This window comes from Pristis pectinata, chromosome 25 (assembly GCF_009764475.1).
Source record: "Pristis pectinata isolate sPriPec2 chromosome 25, sPriPec2.1.pri, whole genome shotgun sequence".
In the NCBI taxonomy this organism is placed as follows: domain Eukaryota; kingdom Metazoa; phylum Chordata; class Chondrichthyes; order Rhinopristiformes; family Pristidae; genus Pristis; species Pristis pectinata.
The window spans coordinates 25,789,556-25,808,661 of NC_067429.1; the positions used below are offsets into that span (position 1 = coordinate 25,789,556).

Sequence of the window (19,106 nt, forward strand, 5' to 3'; positions counted from 1 at the left end):
AAATAAAACTCCCCAATGAAACCATGTGATCCTCCCCAAGCTACAATCCTTACCATTAACATAGTCAACGAATAATCAGCCAGGCACGGTAGTGTAGCAGTTACCGTAATGCTTTACAGCGCCAGCAACCTGGGTTCAAATCCAGCCACTGTCTATAAGGAGTTTGTACGTTCTCCCTGTGTCTGTGTGGGTTTCCTCTGGTCGCCGGAAGTGTGACAACACTTGCGGGCTGCCCCCAGAACACTCTACGTAAAAAGATGTGTTTCACTGCGTGTTTCGATGTACATGTGACTAATAAAGAAATCTTAATCTTATCTTAAGTACACATTCTACTGGACAGGGCCTCATGTAAAGACTGTGAATATAACAAGAGTGGGTGAATCCTTGATCCAGTTGATGGCTTGCTGCAACATCTTTCTATTTCCTGATGAGAGTGACCTTGATTAAGAAACTGAGACCTCCATATAAACTAGAGTTTCCATGAGGATCTCCACCCTGTAGGTATACACAGTGGTGTTCAGGCCACCTTGACATCCCTTGTGAGGTCATGAAACTTCTTTCGTCATTCCCCCATTTTTAGTGAAGACCACCTCCTATCAGGTTCTACTTGGGTGTCTTGGCCCAATTAACCCAAAGGACCATCCTCCTGGCACGTAACTCATTGACCAGTACTTTGAGAGATTGTGGGAGCTGCCTGCCCCTCGCCTCTGACCTTTCCAAACCAGCCAAAGAGTGAGCTGCTGCTGTGTTGCTGCAATGGTGATGTGCATGACAGGGTTTGACAGATTAGACCCAGGGAGGATGTTTCCTTGACTAGGAGTCTAGCACATAGTTCCAGAATATGGGGTAGGCCCTTTAGAACTGAAATGAGGGAAGTTTCCTTCATTAAGATGGTGGTACGTCTGGAATTCTCCACTCTGAAGGACTGTGGAGGCTCATTCAATGAATTCATTCAAGACAGAGACCGATAGAAATTTGGATATTAGGAGTATTAAGTGATGTGGGAATAGTGCAAGAAAATGGGACTGGGGTAGAAGATCAGTCATGATCTCACTGAATGGTGAAGGGTGGATGGCCCACTTCTGCTCTATTGTGTGTCTTAACGGCTGACACTGTCCTTTGATTCAAACTGGATTTTGGACAATGCTCCAATATCTTACAGGACGCAGTTGACTATGTGACAAACGTGGACATGTCCAGGTACAATTCAATTTCGAGTCCATTGTTTTTTGCACTTCTCAATACTAGCATACAGTACGTGAGAGATCCCCCTTCCCACTTGCCATGTGGTTGAAGTCTTCAAAAATGATTCGTCAAAAGACTCTGAGAGGGACTGAAGTAAGTTAAGGCAGGCCAATGATCAGCTTCTGCTGGGAGGTGTCACTGTTCTGTGTAATCTTAGTTAGTGATTAGGTCAAATGCCAAACCAAGCCCGTGCTGTTTACTATTCAAATGATTGGAGCTTGTGTGGAAACAGTTGCTCAGGCGGAATACTGGAGAGAGAATTTCAGTGTTTAGGAAGTCTATCCAGGAAAGGTGACACAGAGAAGTAAGTACAAGGTATTACGAACAATGCTTGCAACTTGTTCTTTGATGAATAACCCTTCTTTTCTAGGTTCAAGAGAAATGGCAACAGGTATCATTGGATGGAAAACTTAAATCTGTTAAACTGGGAATTTATTGTAGGAGTGGGTATTTGTAGAATGACTAAACGATTATGCCGGGGTGGGGTATTCAGAAGGAAACAGAGCAGGGGCTTTTCAAATACAATGGGTTTGATAGCTGGAAGTGATGTCCTGTAGCAGTCGTCGGGCAGGTTCTGATCATGCCTGGAGCAACGAGAGGTGTTCAGCAAAGTAGTTTCACCTTGTTCTGTATATCAGTTCTCTGCCCTGTCACCGAGCAGCCTGCTGACTGTGCTGTTCCTTGTGAACAGATGATGGCTGACAAAAAACTCAGGAAGTTCCAGGATTCTGTCCCTGGGCATTACGGAATGAATTGATTTCAGTTCGGTGGTGATGTTACAGTTCCTCTGTTCTGAGGGAGGAGTTGGTTAAGAGTCCCATCTCTTGATCACTGCACAGTGACCCCTACTCAGAGGGGGGATTGTGGGTAGAATTAGGGTCAATTCTGTTGCCCCTCCCATGCGGGAACCCCTGGCATGGCTATGTGGGGGCCCTGCCAGAAGGTTGTATTGCCAGTTGAGTCAGTGTGGTTAGTGAGGCAAGGAGAAAGGACAGTGCAAATCATTGGTAACTCTCTCCTTGTTCTCTGTTCTAATGCATTCACCCGGAAACTCATTTAAATCAATGAGGAAAATCGAGAGGCAATGTTTCGTGTTTTCTGACTTATGTTGAAACAAGGAATAGTCTAATGATACATCAGATCAGGTGCTGGGCTGCATTAAGTACTCAAACACTCATGGAGAAGAGGTGAGGAAGGGGATACAGTTGTGTCGTGGTGTGTTAAGGAAAGGGACGCAATCACCTGGACAATTCTTCCACAATTCTTAGATGGGCTGGTCTCTGTTGAGGAATTAAAATCAATGCCAAGGTGTGACTGTGTATTGCAACATAGGAAGAAGGGCTGGAACACTCACCTTCCTGAGCCTGTTCTATCATTTCACTGGACCCTGGCTGATTGGCACTTTAGATCTAGTCAAGGAGTGAGATAGATCAGCTGGTTGAGGGGTGTTGCAACAACAGCCTCGCACTCAATGTCAGCAAGACCAAGGAATTGTTTGTGGACTTCAGGTAGGGGAAGTCAGGAGAACACTCACCAGTCTTCATTGAGACATCAGCAGTGGAAAGGGTGAGCAACTTCAAGTTCCTGGGTATTAACATCACAGAGGTTCTATCCTGGGCCTCAGACATTGATGCAATCATGAAGAAGGCACGTCAGTGGCTCTACTTCGTGAGGAATTTGAGGAGATTTGGTACGTCACCAAAGACTCTCGCAAATTTCTACAGATATATGGTGGAGACCATTCTGACTGTTGCATCACCGCCTGGTATGGAGGCTCCAACGCGCAGGATCAAAAGAGGCTGCAGAGGGTTGTAGAGTCAGCCAGCTCCATCATGGGCACAACCCTCCCCGCCATCGAGGACATCTTTAAGAGGTGGTGCCTCAAGACGGTGGCATCTATCATTAAGGACCCTCACCATCCGGGACATGCCCTCTTCACGTTACTACCATCAGGGAGGAGGTACAGGAGCCTGAAGAACCACTCTCAATGTTTCAGGAACAGCTTCTTCCCCTCTGCCATCAGATTTCTGACTGGTCCATAAACCCATGAACACTACCTTGTTATTCCTCTTTTGCACTATTTACTTATTTTTGTAAATTACAGTAATTTTTATGTCTCTATGTCTTGTTCTCTACTGCTGCCGCAAAGCAACATATTTCACAACATATGTCAGTGATAATAAACCTGATTTTGATTCTGATTCTGATTCTGAACCACATTTAAAATCTTGAAATGTTCAACAGCCTGGGATAAGAGTTCAGATTTCCATTTGCATGAAAACGTGCTTGCTGGTCTCATGCTCAATGTTAGTTCCAGTTTTAAAATGGTACTCCATTTTTTGCATGTTCCTCACCAGAGATAATAGTTTCCCCAAATCTGTTCCAACAAACATCTTTATAGGTTTAAAGACTGCAACTAGACGGTCTCTATCAGTATAAACTTAAGTACATTGAAAACATCTTCCTGGTAACAGTCTGGCGAATCTGTGGCGCATGTGTCTGAAATCAGGACATGTTTCCAGAGGTGTGGTGCTCAGAACTGAATCCAGGCCTTCGAATGGGGTTTGACCAATTAAAGTTTCAAATTCTAACTCCCTTGAGATAAAATGTTGCATCTCTCTGACATCTCTTCTGGCTTTTAACTGTTTAATACACTGTCAGCTGTTACAATGCAGAAATGATCATTTGGGTCTTAAAAGTTTTTAAGTAAGTAAGCCATTAGTTGTCCCTTTCTATTGCCCCTTTTTCCTTGATTACGTATATAACTACTTCCTTGGCCTATCAGCTTGAACATATATCCTATGGATCTTGACCCTTCCACCAGTGAAAAGAGCTTCTCTTTATTCACTGTGATTATTTATTATTTTGAACACTTCTATTGAATGTTATATGGACCTGGTAGGGAGCCTCCAATGCACAGGATTGAAAGAGGCTACAGAGGGTTGTAGAGTCAGCCAGCTCCAACACAGGCAAAACCCTCCCCACCATAGAGGACATCTTCAAGAGGCGCTGTCTCAAGATGGCGGCATCTATCATTAAGGACCCTCACCATCCAGGACATGCCCTCTTCGCGTTACTACCATCAGGGAGGAGGTACACGAGCCTGAAGACCCAAACTCTGAGATTCAAGAACACTTCTTCCTCTCTGCCATCAGATTTCAGAATGATCCATGCACCCTTGAACACTACCTCATTATTCCTTTTTTGGCACTATTTATTTATTTTTTATTTATTTTTGTAATTGCACTGTACTGCTGCCGCATAACAACAGATTTCCCATCATATGTCAGTGATAATAAATCTGATTCTGATTCTGAATGGCATTGCAACCTGCTTGGCTCTGAGGAGAACACCCCACATTCTCCACTCTATTCACATAACTGAAAGCTTCATCTCTGGGAACTTTCTAGCAAACCTTCTCTGTCTTCTTTCTGAGGCCTTCACATCCGAAGGTCCACTGTGCATAATTGGACACATCAATCCAGAAATTCATTCACACAGCAGTATTTAGTGATTGAAGATTGCTTTTACCTGGATTGAAACACAGTAAGGACCACTTCCAGATCATTTGTGTTACTCTGGAAATTTGACCAGGCACTACCAAGAGCTCTGCCATCTTGTATACTTGACACAACTTCCACTTGAATGGTGCAAGGTTGACATAATTTTTCTTGCAATGTATTGCTTGCAACATTTTGAGCCAAATTAGAGTAGGATATCCTGGGAGTTGCTATTGATGGGCATTTCCAGGTTAACATGTCCTTCACAGTGCAGGGCTGGATTGGGATGTTGATGAGTAAGTCCCAGATTTCCCATTGATTTAGCACCCTTCCTCCTCACACAGCACTGACTTCCTACCATCCCCTGATTTTGCTCCCAACCTTCTGATCTCCCAGGGTATGGATCCTGACCTTCCAATCGCCAATGATCTAGGACCTGTAATCCCACAAGGGCCAGGATCTGGCTGCCCAATGCCCTCAACCCCCTGAGTCACACCAAATCATTATCTGGTCCTCTACCTCCTCCCCTCAAACCCAATATCTCAGTCAGACAAAGTCGAGTCGAGTCGAATGTCAAAGTCGAGTTTATAGTCATATGCATAGGTACATGTATGCACAGGTGCAATGAAACATTTACTTGCAGCAGCATAACAGGCACATAGCATCAGATACACAACTTTCACAAGAGAAAGATAAGTTAAACATAAATTATACACAATTTTTACAAAAAAAGAACACAATTAGAACAAAAAAAACAAAGACCATTGTCATGCAAAATGGTCAAAGTCGTCATAGTGTTGCTGTACTGGAGTGATTAGGGTTGTGCCGGTTGGTTCAAGAACCGAATGGATGAAGGGAAGTAGCTGTTCTTGAACCTGGTGGTGTGGGACTTCAGGCTTCTGTACGTCTTACCCGATGGTAGCTACGAGAGGCATGGCCCAGATGGTGGGGATCTTTGATGATAGATATTGCCTTCTTGAGGCAGCGCCTCATGTAGATACTTCTGATGGTAGGGAAGGATGTGCCCGTGATGTACTGGGCTGAGTCCACTACTCTCTGCAGCTTCTTTCATTCTTGCGTATTCAAATTGCCGTACCAGACCATGATGCAACCAGTCAGGATACTTTCAACAGTACACCTGTAGAAGTTTGTTAGAATGTTTGGCGACAAGACAAACCTCCTTAACCTTCTAAGAAAGTAAAGATGCTGGAGTGCCTTCTATGTGCTGGGCCCAGGACAGGTCATCAGATATGTGACCACCTCAACACCGCCCACTTAACCTGTTCACAGCTCTGACCTCTGACCTTGATCCTCAGGTTATTTTTAGGTATTTAGGGAATTAAGGGACAGTGGATACGAGCAGGAAAGTGATGCAAAGGTAGGAGATCAGTCATGATCTTTCTGAACAAGAAAGCTCATCAGCACCTCTACTTCCTCAGGAAGTTAAAAAAATTTGACATGTCGGCTTTGACACTCACTAACTTTTACCAATGCCCCATAGAAAGCATCCTATCTGGATGCATCACAGCTTGGTATGGCTACTGCTCTGCCCAGGACCACAAGAAGCTGCAGACAGTTGTGGACACAACCCAGCACGTCATGGAAACCAGCCTCCCCTCCTTGGACTCTCGCTGCCTTGGTGAAGCAGCCAGCATAATCAAAGACCCCACCCACCTGGGTAATTCTCTCTTCTTCCCTCTCCCATCAGGCAGAAGATACAGGAGCCTGAGGGCACATACCACCAGGCTCAAGGACAGCTTCTATCCCACTGTTATAAGACTATTGAGTGGTTCCCTTGTACAATGAGATGGACTCTTGACCTCACAATCTACTTTGTTATGATCTTGCACCATATTGTCTACCTGCACTGCACTTCCTCTGTAGCTGTGACACTTCACTCTGTATTCTATTATTGTTTTACCCTGTACTACCTCAATGCACTGTGTAATGAATTGATCTGTATGAATGGTATGCAAGACAAGTATTTCACTGTACCTCGGTACAAGTGACAATAATAAACCAATACCGATACTGAACGTTGGAGCAGGGATGAGGGGCCGAATGGCCTACTTCAGTTTCTATTTCTTCGGGTTATAAAGCCGAAGAGTTATATGGTTGTACAGCACAGAAACAGGCCCTTTGGCCCACCTTGTCTATGCTGATCTCTAGAGCTGCTGACACTATCACCCCCAAACCCCGGGACCCAGCCTGGGATCTGTGCAGCACATTTTCAACAAAGCAAGTCCTCTTAGCAATGCAATGTGCAAGGACCAAATTATAACAAGAATGGTCAAGTGCACATCACAACAGCCATCTAACACACCCATCTGTGTGCATTAGCATTTTAAGTCAAATACCCCAACTGTAGCTGAGTCAGTGTTTTATAGCTGGACAGTTAAATCTGTTTGCTTTTCAAAAGCTTTAGTCTCTTATCATTAAACAAATATCCTGATTTCTCTTTCTCAGATCCAGAGTGAAAGATCTGAGACTTTGCCACACCCACCTCCAGTTGCTATTGTTTCGTCAAAGGTTTCCTTGTACAGTCCCGCTCCCATCTATTTCCCATGCCTTCCAATTTAATATCATCTGCACACTTGAATAAACAGCTCCGTCTGAGTCATTGGTGAAAAGCTGAGGCCCCAGTACAGATGTCTGCGTTGTGAACCTCTGCAGCTCAGCAACTTCCTGCTGAATTGGTTTCCTTAACAACAGCAGGGAAGCCAGGTTGCAGGTCACCAGACTGCCCTCCCTGCTGCACAATTTATGAGGGAGGCTCGCAGGAATGGTGCATGAAATAAATCACAAAAGATCTGGTAAAGTTTTGTCTGCAAGCTCAGTCTGTGCACCCAGGGCTCCATGATTGTCAACTTGATGTGTCAATGGGGGATGCGCCTTTCTAACATGCTAAATTGTGCATTTTAGTGAAGGGGATGTCACACAGACATAGAGCAATACAGCATGGATACAGGCCCTTCAGCCCAACGAGTTAAGCCCATGACAGCAAGGGTGTGCGCAATGTCTGATATATGTGATTGGAAATTGGGACTGCCATTAGCATCATGGTTTTGTAAAATTCGAGCAGTGGACAGCAGGGTGGCGCAGCTAGCTGAGCCACTGCCTCACAACCCCCGCTACCCAGGTTCAAACCTGACCTTGGGTGCTGTCTGTGTGGAGTTTGCATGTCCTCCCTGTGACTGCTTGGGTTTTCCTCCGGCTGTTCAGGTTGGTAGGTTAGTTGGCCACTGAAAATTGCCCCTAGTGTGTAGATGAGTGATAGAATCTAGGGAGAGTTGATGGGAATGAGAGGAGAATAAAGTCAGACTAATGATCAGTTTGAACTTGATGTGGCGAAGTACCTGGTTCCGTGCTGTATGGCTGTATTGTGAGGGCACATGAAAAGAAAATGTCAATATAAGTCAGTGTCGTCAGAGGAGAGGGAGGGGGTGGGGCTGGGAGTGATCGTCAAGGCCTAATAAAGTCATTCTTAATATAAATCCATGAGGTTTATACCCCATGCTGCCAGTTGGTAAGATGTGGGTCAATGGACGCTTATGTGTGTTGATTTACTTGTGCTTGGGACGTGGGCAGCGCTGGCAAAGCTGTTCTATGGCTCATTACTACTTGCCCAGAGAGATTAAGATTCGCCCACCACATTGTGTTTGGATGAAGTAGGTTAGTCTGGGGACATGAGTTTGAACCTCACCATGGTGTAAGTCCATGTAATTAAATAAGAACATAAGAAATAGAAGCAGGAATAGGCCATTCAGCCCTTCATGCCCGTTCTGCCATTGAATTAGACCATGGCTGATATTTTACCTCAGCGCCACTTTCCTGCACTAACGCCATGTCCCTTGATTCCTGTAATGTGCAGGAGTCCATCAGTCTCTGGATATACTCAGTGACCGAGCCCCCACAGCCCTCTTGAATAGAGAATTCCAAAGGTTCACCATTTCTGGGAAGAGATTTCTTCTCACCTCTGTCCAGTATGGCTGATCCCTTATTTTGAGACTGTGACCACCAGTGCTCGACACCCAACCAGAGGAAAATATTTCCTGCCTCAATCGTGTCAAGCCCTGTAAGAATTTTTTTATGATTCAATGGCATCTCCTTTCATCCTTCTGAACTCAAAGGGAGGATAGTCCAGCCTGCTTGGTCTCTCCCAATTTGAAAACCCACCAGACCTGCAACCAATCTGATGAACATACAAACATGCAAATTAGGAACAGTACTTGGTGATACATCCCATTCAGACCCACTCCTAACTCTGTCATTTAATAAGATATAGTTGAAACGCCAACTCCACATTTCTTGTCCACTTCCAGTAACCTCTGACACCCCTCCCCCTCCGTGGTTATCAAAAATACATCCACCTCTGCCTTTAAACCATTCAAACAATCCACCTCCCTTTGAGGAAGTGAGCTCCAAAGTGAAAGTTCCCTCTGTGAAAGTGTAGTCACTTTATCTCTGACTTAAATGGATGACCGTTATTTTGAAACAGTAATCCCTTGTTCTAGATTCTCCTTCAAGAGGAAACATTCTCTCCACAACCATCCTGTGAACACATCTCAAGAGTGTTTTTGTTTCGATTAAGTCCCTCCTCTGTCTTCCATACACCTGAAGAAAAGCCCGTATCATGAAGGCAACATCAAACTACTGGACCATCATAAAAAGCCATTTCATTTACTGAGATGAGATGAGATGAGATGAGATGAGATGAGATGAGATGAGATGAGATGAGATGAGGTATCTTTATTCGTCACATGTACATCGAAACATACAGTGAAATGCATCTTTGTGTAGAATGTTCTGGGGGCAGCCTTCAAGTGTTGCCACACTTCCGATGCCAACATAGCATGCCCACAACTTCCTAACCTGTACATCTTTGGATGTGGGAGGAAACCGGAGCACCCGGAGGAAACCCATGCAGATACGGGGAGAACATACAAACTCCTTACAGACAGTGGCTGGAATTGAACCTGGGTCGCTGGCGCTGTAATAGTGTTACTCTAACTGCTACACTACCGTGCCTGCCCAATGCCTTGCAGGGAAGGTTCTGCTCCTCTTACCCACTCGAGAAATGACTTCAGACCTACCAGTGTGGTTGACTCTTAACAGGTCTCTGAAGTGGCCAAGAAAGCCCTCCATTTTGGCAGGGAGGGTGTGTCATTATGGGTGGGGAATAAATATCATTCTGATCAAGATATTCATGACCCATTAATGAATAAATAAAACAAAACAATGAAATGAGAGGCAGGTTTTCCAGGAGCCAAATAGCACAAAGTGTACAGGCATCGAATGATGTGACATCAAGGCAGATAAACTAAGGAGGTGAGGGTCATTCATGGTCCAACTAAGTGATAGAACATAGAACTGTACAGCACAGAACAGGCCCTTCAGCCCACAATGTTTGCCGACATAGCTAATCCCTCCTACCTACAGAATGCTTTCTTCTTCTCTCTGTAACCCCCTTCTGTCATTTCCCCTACCGTGACTGACTTCTAACATTTATACTGTTTTTTCACTTAGTTGACACCATTGGCATGTGATGTTTGTTCAACCACATTCTCAGGCCAGGTGACTGGAGGTTTAACTAAGTAAACGTGGATCCCATTGTTCTCTTGCTTATGTTAAGAGGCTGAGCATGGAATATTGGTTACAAGTTTAACTTAGCAAAAAACAAACACCTTGAGCCTTCGACAATTTCTGCTGTTGATGCAAAAGGGATTTTAGCTCAATAGCAACCACTTCTTGACCTTTGGACAGGTCATGCTGCTGTACTGAAAAACTGAGGTTAGCAATAAACCTTTGTGGGGTCTAGAAAGTGAATCTCCATCACAATGTACAAGAGGCTAGATCTGGAATCAGACAGCATCAGACAGAATGGTCTGTTTCCTGCTGTGTGACTCTATGACTGAGAATTCTGGAACTGCTACAAGGTTGCAGAGTGGTAAAAAGGCAAGGTGCTGAAGGGATTTGAACATGAGGAAATATATAGTGTTGGGCTACTGGTAACCAGTGTGTTTCAGCGAGTACAGGACATTGGGTAAGCATGGCTTGGCATCGTTGTAAATGAGCTGCAGTAGTGTAGAGAATGGGAGACTGGTCTGGGGGAGGATTTGTAAAATTGACCATGGAGGAGCTGCATCATGTGATGTGTAGCTGGAATAAAAGCAGAAGGTGGTGGGGATACTCAGAAGGTCAAGTGGCATCTATCAAGAGAGAAAAACAGAGTTATATTTTGTTGATGACCCTTCATAAGATGTCTGTCCTGCTAAGTATCCCTGGCATTTTCTGTTTTTATTTCAGATTTCCAGTGTCTGCTGTTTTTTACCTATCACTTACATTTCCGGATTGTCTTTGTAATGAAGAGAATGTGAGGCCAGCTTGGGCTGCTAGAATACTGAATTTGTGGAGAGAAATCTTCAGTGTGGGCTCGCAGCTGGAAAGGGCAATAGAGTCAGTGACAAGGACATATTGCTGTGGTGAGGATTGGCTCTTTTCAAAGGCTAACAAAATTCACCCAAATAAAAACAGAGCAAAGCTGAATGCATTCACTGAGAATTCCAAGCAGTATTCAGTAATCCAAACATTGTTAATCTTTTGTTAGCTTGGCCAAGAAACTTTTAGAATAGTTCTGGCAGGATACCTCCTCCGTGTAAGTGCGAGAGAGCAGGACTTCACAATTTAATGCTAGTTCTCAATTATTCTTGGACTAATTATAGGTTTATCTCAACTCCACTGTATTTGTTTCTATTCTGTCCCCTCGGTGAAAGGGACTGCTGTTCAGAGAGTCGAGCAGCATTGAATAGAAACTGGGCTTTGCTTTCTATGGTCACAGACTTGTTTTTTTTCATTTTTAACGTCTATGTTTAAAAGCCAATAGTTTAACTCCTGGAAGACCAAAGCAATTTAGAATTTGCAATGCTACATTTTGAAGATTTCATCTTGGTGAATATGAGTGCAGAGCATAGGGAACTCACTAGTCATCTGGGGAGCAGGTACCCAAGGTGTGGTGTGATCACTAAGTATGTGGTTTGAACATGTCTTTTCCCGATCTGTTTGATTGCTTTCAATATCGTTCCATGGTATAGTTTGATTGGATCTATTGATTGCTGCCCCAAGCAGGTTGGCCACATTGAGCATGAAATCAACTAAGACTCTCGGGTATCTTTCAAGTTAGTCTTTAGCTATTTGTGCAATGCTTGTGGCACATGTGGTGCTCATGTTTTCTTCCACAATTCATAACCCTGTGGATGTGGAGATCAGAAGTAAAAACAGGAAATACTTGTAATATCCGGGTAGTCAGGCAGTGTCTGTGGAGAGAGAATTGAAGTTAATGTTCTGGAAATTCAAGTCTCTAACGGACACACAAGGTGATGGTGGCATTAGGGTGTTAATGATGGTACAGTAGGGAGTTGGGTAAGGGAGGGGCATTTGAGCTCTGTGATGGTTGGGATGTGAAGGGGTGGGGTGGTGGTAGATGGTGGTGGAAGGGGGTTGAGCCTGGCCCTCTTGAGGACAATGAGGACTGGAAGTTCTGGGTCTGGGCGTCAGGGGAGTGTGGGGTTGGTGGTGATATACAGTGTTTGGAATTTCAGGGTTGGTAGGTTGTCAGGATTGTGATGGGGGGGGGGGGTTGGTGGTAGAATTTAGTACTGCCCAGCGTGTGGTGGTGTGGGTGGTGGGAGTAAGGATGCAGGGCATGTAATTGACTTATTTGACAGGTGTCCCACTACAACTAATTCCATGGGAGATTAAACTTGTTCTCAGAGTCACACAAAATCAGAGTAGATGGGAATGGCAGGGCCTCTTCCCTGAAGAACATTTTAAGATAATGCTGCATCTTTCATAGTCTTTGTCTCTTGATACCAACATACACACAACCGGATTCAGTAAATTCCATTTCACAGTGAAAGTAGGAGAGGACACAGGGAAGGCTAGCGGTAGGGTCAATCGCAGTACGTGGCGGAGGAGGACAATAACTGGACAAATAAATAGGTTGTGACGGCTTCGACGCAAATGAAAATAGATTTATGTAGCACATTTCTCACTGTGCCTGTGCCTTATCATAGAGTGATAAAGAACAGACAAATCAACCTGCTGATGGCCAGTGGTGGTTCTTTGGAAGAGTTGATCATTTAGTTCCTGCCTCTACATTTTCCCAATATACCTGCAGTTTTTTTCTTCCTCATATAAATATCCAATTCCCTTCAGCTACTCCACCCTTTTGAGGAAGAACATTCCAGATCGTTCCAGATTGAGGGCAGCACAGTGGCACGTCCAGTAGAACTGTTGCCTCGTAGCTCCAGTGACACAGGTTCGATCCTAACCTTGGGTGCTGTCTGTGTGTTCTCCTCCCTGTGAAACCAAGCGCTCTGGTTTTCTCCAACTTCCCAAAGACGCACATGTTGGTAGGTTAATTGGACGCTGTAAATTGCACCAAGTGCGGAGGGGTGTGGTAGAATCTGGGGAGAGATGGATGGGAGTGTGGGGAGAATGAAGTGGAATTAATATAAATGATGGTCACTGCAGACTCTCCATCATATCAACTCCTTCGTTAAAACAAAGCATTCTCCCCATCTCCTCCTTCTTATTTTGTCAATATTTTTATGTTACCATGTCTTTCCTCCTAAAGTGAACAAATCTACAACTAGATTATCCAGTGTCTCTATTTGAAGGGATATATCCTCTATCAAAGAACAACCCCAACCCTCTGCAGAGTGAAGTGGTCCTGAAAGGGTGAACTCTTTTTATGTACCCATGATAGATACTCTACATTGGAACATTTCCAAGATTCACTTGAAAAACTTGTCAGATGAATGGGATATAAGACAGGAGTTTGCACAGCAACTCCTTAATGCTACAATGTGGAGACTTTCCAGCTCCAAATTTGGTGCAGTGAGGTTAGTGAAACGGAGAACAAAAGCAGTAAAATCTATGATAAAACAGGACTTGAGTTTAAGAAAATGTTTTCTTTTTGACCCTCCATTCAAATGCACACAGAACAAACCAGATAAAATGTTCTGCAAATTGATCACCCACAGTATTAATAAAATATGCTTAAAAATGACCTTTGTACAATTACAACGGTTTCAGTTTAAACATAATAAATTATATGATTGTATTGTGAACCCTCACCCTTCACTGTATCCTGTGAGATTGTGTGAGCCACAGATTAGTGTTCTGGAGTTTACAGATGAACTTTGACAGATTTACGCACATATTTGAAATCATGACTTAGAGCAGATGAAAAATAACAAGATGCCATTTTATCTGGGGAAATGCTGGTTTGTCCTTCAAAGCCATTACCTGCTTGAAGAATTCTGATTTATCTTTTCCATATAATGACACAGAAAGAAGCCATTCGGCCCATCAGATCCAAGCCAACTCCCAGGATAGCAATCCCATCACTCCCATTCCCCTTTTCCCTGTAGTCTTCCAATTTATTCTCTCCCACAAATTCCCCTTGATTATTTTTTGACACTGAACTACATTGGGGGTAAGTTACGGTGACTAATTAACCTACCAGCACACCTTTGAGATGCAGGAGGAAAGTGGAGCCCCTGGGGGAGTCTTACACAGTCACAGAGCGAACATGCATACTCCACACAGACAGCACCTGTCAGGATCATACCTGGATCTCTTGAGTCATGAGGTTGCAGCATGAACTGCTGCACCACCCCAGGGCTAGTTCTGCTGGCTTGATGGTATTGAATAAATGATTATCCTTTTGCTTGGTAAACATAGGCAGTTCTGTAATTTTAATGATATTTTTCAGGCATTGAGAGGGTGGTGGCAAACAAATGGATGCAACGAGCTTTTTTATTTGTCCTCGGGATTTTGGCAAATCCAAGGGCACTGCATATTCCTCATTCCACATCCCTGTGGTCCTGGTAGGTTTTCCCAGACCACTGTGGCCATGATGCTTTCACAGTGTTGTGATGGTGTGAGGAAATTCCTGTTAAATTTTCCCTGGAATGATGAAGCGGCAACACTACAGGTTCAGAAACCATTCACATGACTCCAAACAAAATGGTGCTCAGCAGGTGAAAAATTGGGTTAACCCAGGAAAGAGGAATTTTGTTCCAATATCTGGGTGTGTTAATGCCCACCAAGAAATTCATCGCCTCATTTTTCAGTGAATTTTTGTTCTTCCAGTACATTTTTATTGCAACATATTGCTTTTGTTAGATAAGATTTTTCAGACACACAGTTCTGAAAAGGCTGTTCTCACTTACTCACAGAACACTCAGCTTATCCTAAACCCATTTCCCTTGTGCTACTTAAAGGTTCAATGCCCAGTCCTTGTGCTCACTGAGCTGTGTGACCTCCTATGAGCTCAGTTATAACCTTGCATGTGCCTTTACCGCTTTGCCCGTTGGAAGTCAGTGTCAGTCACTGTCAGCTCCCTTGTCTCCAGAACGTTCCAGAAGGCTACTGGTCATCTCTGTCACTTCTCAGAGTTTGCTGCTCATGTCTGCATTGGGGAGGGCAACCCGACCCCATACTCAAGGACAGGAGACTTTGTCTACCTTTTGTTCAGCCCACAGGAGCAGGTAGAGTAGGTTATAGGCATCAGACTGCTTGGCAGGCTTTCTCAAAGTGCAGTCATTCAGAGAGTACACTCAAATCCTGACAGAGACCTCCCAGGTATTCTCCTGCGGGGATGACCTACCTGAGGCCTGGGACAAAGAAGGCCTCTGGCAGGGACTGTTCTTCACCAACCTGCCCAGCTCCCTACGAGTTCCCGCCCGACCCCACTCCCATCGTTGCAATGCCTATTCATTCTGCAGCAGCATTCTCCTGTTGCTTGTTTGGTGGTGTCTTGTTGGGAACCACCTGCAAAGATCACACTGGGTATCTCACATTGTGACAACAACAAGATCGTGCAACAGGTCAATGGGGAACAGCACACTGAAACCAACAAACTCAGCCTCAGTGTGTCCTTACAGTGGGAAACCCAACAACCCTGTCTTGAGAACCTAGTAATTAAAGCCCAGATTTTCACAATCAGTGTTAAAATGAAACACAACGCCGTTCTCATGCCAAGCAAATTTTAGACCCATGTGTCCCAGATAGCACACTGTGCAACTTGGATGGTGGTCTCATCTTTGTTGGTTGTCACCAGTGAAGACATCTGGTATTAGTGCTATTCGTTCCATTTCTCCTTGCAGTCAAGGACACTTTCAGGATTCTAAGTTTTTCTCTTTTTTGAACAGTGTGTTAAACACGCATTAACACATATTACACATATATGTCCTTAATGTTTTGAAAGATTAAGATAAGATATTTATTTATTAGTCACATGTACATCAAAACACACAGTGAAATGCATCTTTTTGCATTTTGAGCATGTGCTGGGGGCAGCCCACAAGTGTCACCACTCTTCCAGTGCCAACTTAGCATGCCCACAGCTCCTAACCTGTACGTCTTTGGAATGTGGGAAGAAACTGGAGCACTCAGGGGAAACCCACGCAGACGCAGGGAGAACGTACAAACTCCTTACAGACAGCGGCGGGAATTGAACCCAGGTCGCTGGCGCTGTAATAGGGTTATGCTAACCACTACACTACATGCCTGCCCTATTATTGAGGACGTGATCCATTATCAGCTTGTAGTCCCACTCCTGTGAAAGTCTCTGCTTGTAGCATTTCATATTTATTGGAACTAATTTAGATGAAATAAGGACGTCTGGTAGTTCCAAGACATATGAGAGCTCCATTGATGTGACCACCAGCATTGAGAATTATGTAAGGAACAGTGGCTTTCAGCCTCTGCTCAAATTCCAAGTACAGGAAAATGATTGGGAATGGGAACATTTCCCACCATTGCCCAGTGTTTGAGGGCAGCTAGAGGTAATCACTGTTGACCCTGTTACTGCTTCTCTTTCTAGTCAGAGTATCCTCCCAAAGCCTGATGGGATACTTGATGTCTCCATCTACATTACTGTTCTCAGGGCTTATATCATTCTGAGTGAGATCTGGATGTGTCAAAGTTCCTAAAACTGTTTACCCAGCTCTCTTCATAAGTTGATGAGTATTTTGGCAGCAATATTAGTGACTGTGATCTTGAGTTCACTGGCCTTCAAACCAAATGAAGTTAAATACTTGAAGCAACTGGGGGTAATTTTGACTTTGGACTTTGGGTGTTAACTTATCAGATTCACTGACCTAATTGAATTATGTGAATTAGTTTTCAGTTTGGGGGAGCTTTATGGCAGGCAATTAATCCAATTGACATTTGCTGAATTTGGGATCAGAAAAATAAATTATATTTGCAAGTTTATCAGAAACAGCATCAGCTCAGAGGGTGAGGGGAACCTGTCACCCTGCTCAGACACAAAAATAAAACTGTTGTGTTTGAAAGTGGAAGTGAAGAGAGAGCTGGGAATGAAGTGCAGCACTGGTGAAAATACCTTTAGTTGATTCGCATGGAAAACTCATCACCCGTCTTATAGACATGGGCAATGGTGGGAGATCGTTTCCATTACCAACCACACAAGACAGGAAAACTACACTTCCTGAATGACTCTAACATGGAGGTGCCCAGGATTCTTGGTGTTGATGGTAGATATCATGGATCAAATTAAATTTATATAAATATGTTCACCAATACTGCAGACTTATACCAACCTGACTGGTTGCATCATGGTCTGGTACGGCAATTCGAATGTGCGGGAATGTAAGTAGCTGCAGAGAGTGGTGGACTCAGCCCAATACATCATGAGCACATCCCTCCCCACCATCAGAAGTATCTACAGGAGGTGCTGCCTCAAGAAGGCAACATCCGTCATCAAAGATCCCCACCATCCGGGCCATGCCATCTTTTTGCAGCTTCCATCAGGCAGGAGGTACAGAAGCCTGGTGACCCACACCGCCAGGTTTAAGAACAGCTACTTCCTTTCAACCATTCAGTCTTGAACCAACCGGCAAAACCCTAATCACTACAGTTTAGCAACACTATGACCACTTTGATCACTTTGCACTACAATGGACTATTTTTTGTTCTAATTGTGTTCTTTCTTGTAAAAATTGTGTGTAATTTATGTTTAGTTTGTGTTTTTCTTGTGAATGCTGCTTATCTGATGCTATGTGCCTGTGATGCTGCTGCAAGTAAGTTTTTCATTGCACCTGTGCATAAATGTACTTGTGCATGTGACAATAAACTCAACCTTGAATCTTTCTTGAGGGCTTATTGCCATGCCTTAATGCGTGGCTATCATTGCAGCAATGGTATTGAAGTAAACCCTTGAAGGGTTGCAGGCTGTTTAAGTCCAATCATGCCATATGAGTGAATAACTAGAACTCTGTGGCAGAGACTCATGTTCTCAGTTTGCTATGGCCGCAGATGATCTGCGCATCACAGTCTGGATATTGTTACCTAGAGACCAGAATCCATGTTTTCTTGGTGCACTAAGTGGGTTCTGCATGTTGTGATATTCAGCTGACTGCAACAAGTAAAATCAGGAAATTGGCAGAAAACATGGTTTAAGAATACTGAGGTGGTTTTCAACCCGAATCATGCGATAGAACTTCACCTGCATGGTTCCTGATGACAGCTGTCTGCGGATATCATGGCCACTGTCTCATTGCCACTGTGAAGCACGGGGAGTGAATCAGGACCTTTTTTCCACGGAGTAGCTGCAGAGAAGGCTGCCACGGAGCTGAGGGAAAATTTGGAAGGGTGGGGGACATGTACCTTCAGTGTTTCTGGCCACTTCCCCACCCCACAGCATTCTACTGCGCAGGTCAAGTCCTGTATTGTGGGTGGTCTCATGACACTACAAGCCATGGACTCATTTCTCTGGCAGAGATTGTAGCACATATCTGCACAATGAATTATGCATAAGGACTGCTATAAGTCATGGGATACCCAGCTATGCTGCTAAATGTATGCTGATGATGAAAAACTGAGGCTGACAGGTGCAAAGAGCAATACATCAATGGGGCACTGGGGATCTTTAAGTTAAGCCTCCTTGTCGATTTGCAGGATTTGCTCCTTGTTTTTCAATGCAGGTTGCATCATTACCATCCAATTTCTATTAGTAAACACGGAAATAGGCACTGCCTACCAGATAACATCATTTGATAGACATCTGACATTGTGTGAGCATCTGATGCTCTAAGATTAAGCATGTCTGGATGTCTCTGGTCAATTTCCCACTAGTTGCCAGTCAATCCGGAGATGTTCACTAGCACAGCCTAACATGCTTAAAATGGCTTTCAGGCGTGATCTGTGCAATAAAAAACATTCACAATTGAATTCAACTTTTAGGCATCTGTTTGAAAAATCTACATTCCCATTGCTGGAATAAAGGGTTAAAGTTCAAAAGCAGCAATGGTGTGCATTACATGGCTTCTA

The 19,106-nt window shown here is 44.0% G+C and overlaps 1 protein-coding gene across 3 annotated transcripts in view; it reads left to right on the forward strand.

The window, feature by feature from the left end:
• tmem98 (transmembrane protein 98) overlaps window positions 1-19,106 on the forward strand; it is a 58,512-nt gene that overhangs the window by 12,734 nt on the left and 26,672 nt on the right. The window contains exon 1 of one of the 3 annotated variants that reach the window (XM_052038654.1): window positions 1,463-1,549. The exons of the other annotated variants lie outside the window; for them this stretch is intronic. The gene's annotated coding sequence lies outside the window, so the exon portion shown is untranslated. Of the gene's footprint in view, window positions 1-1,462; window positions 1,550-19,106 lie in introns of those variants that run through there. 3 annotated transcript variants of the gene reach the window in all.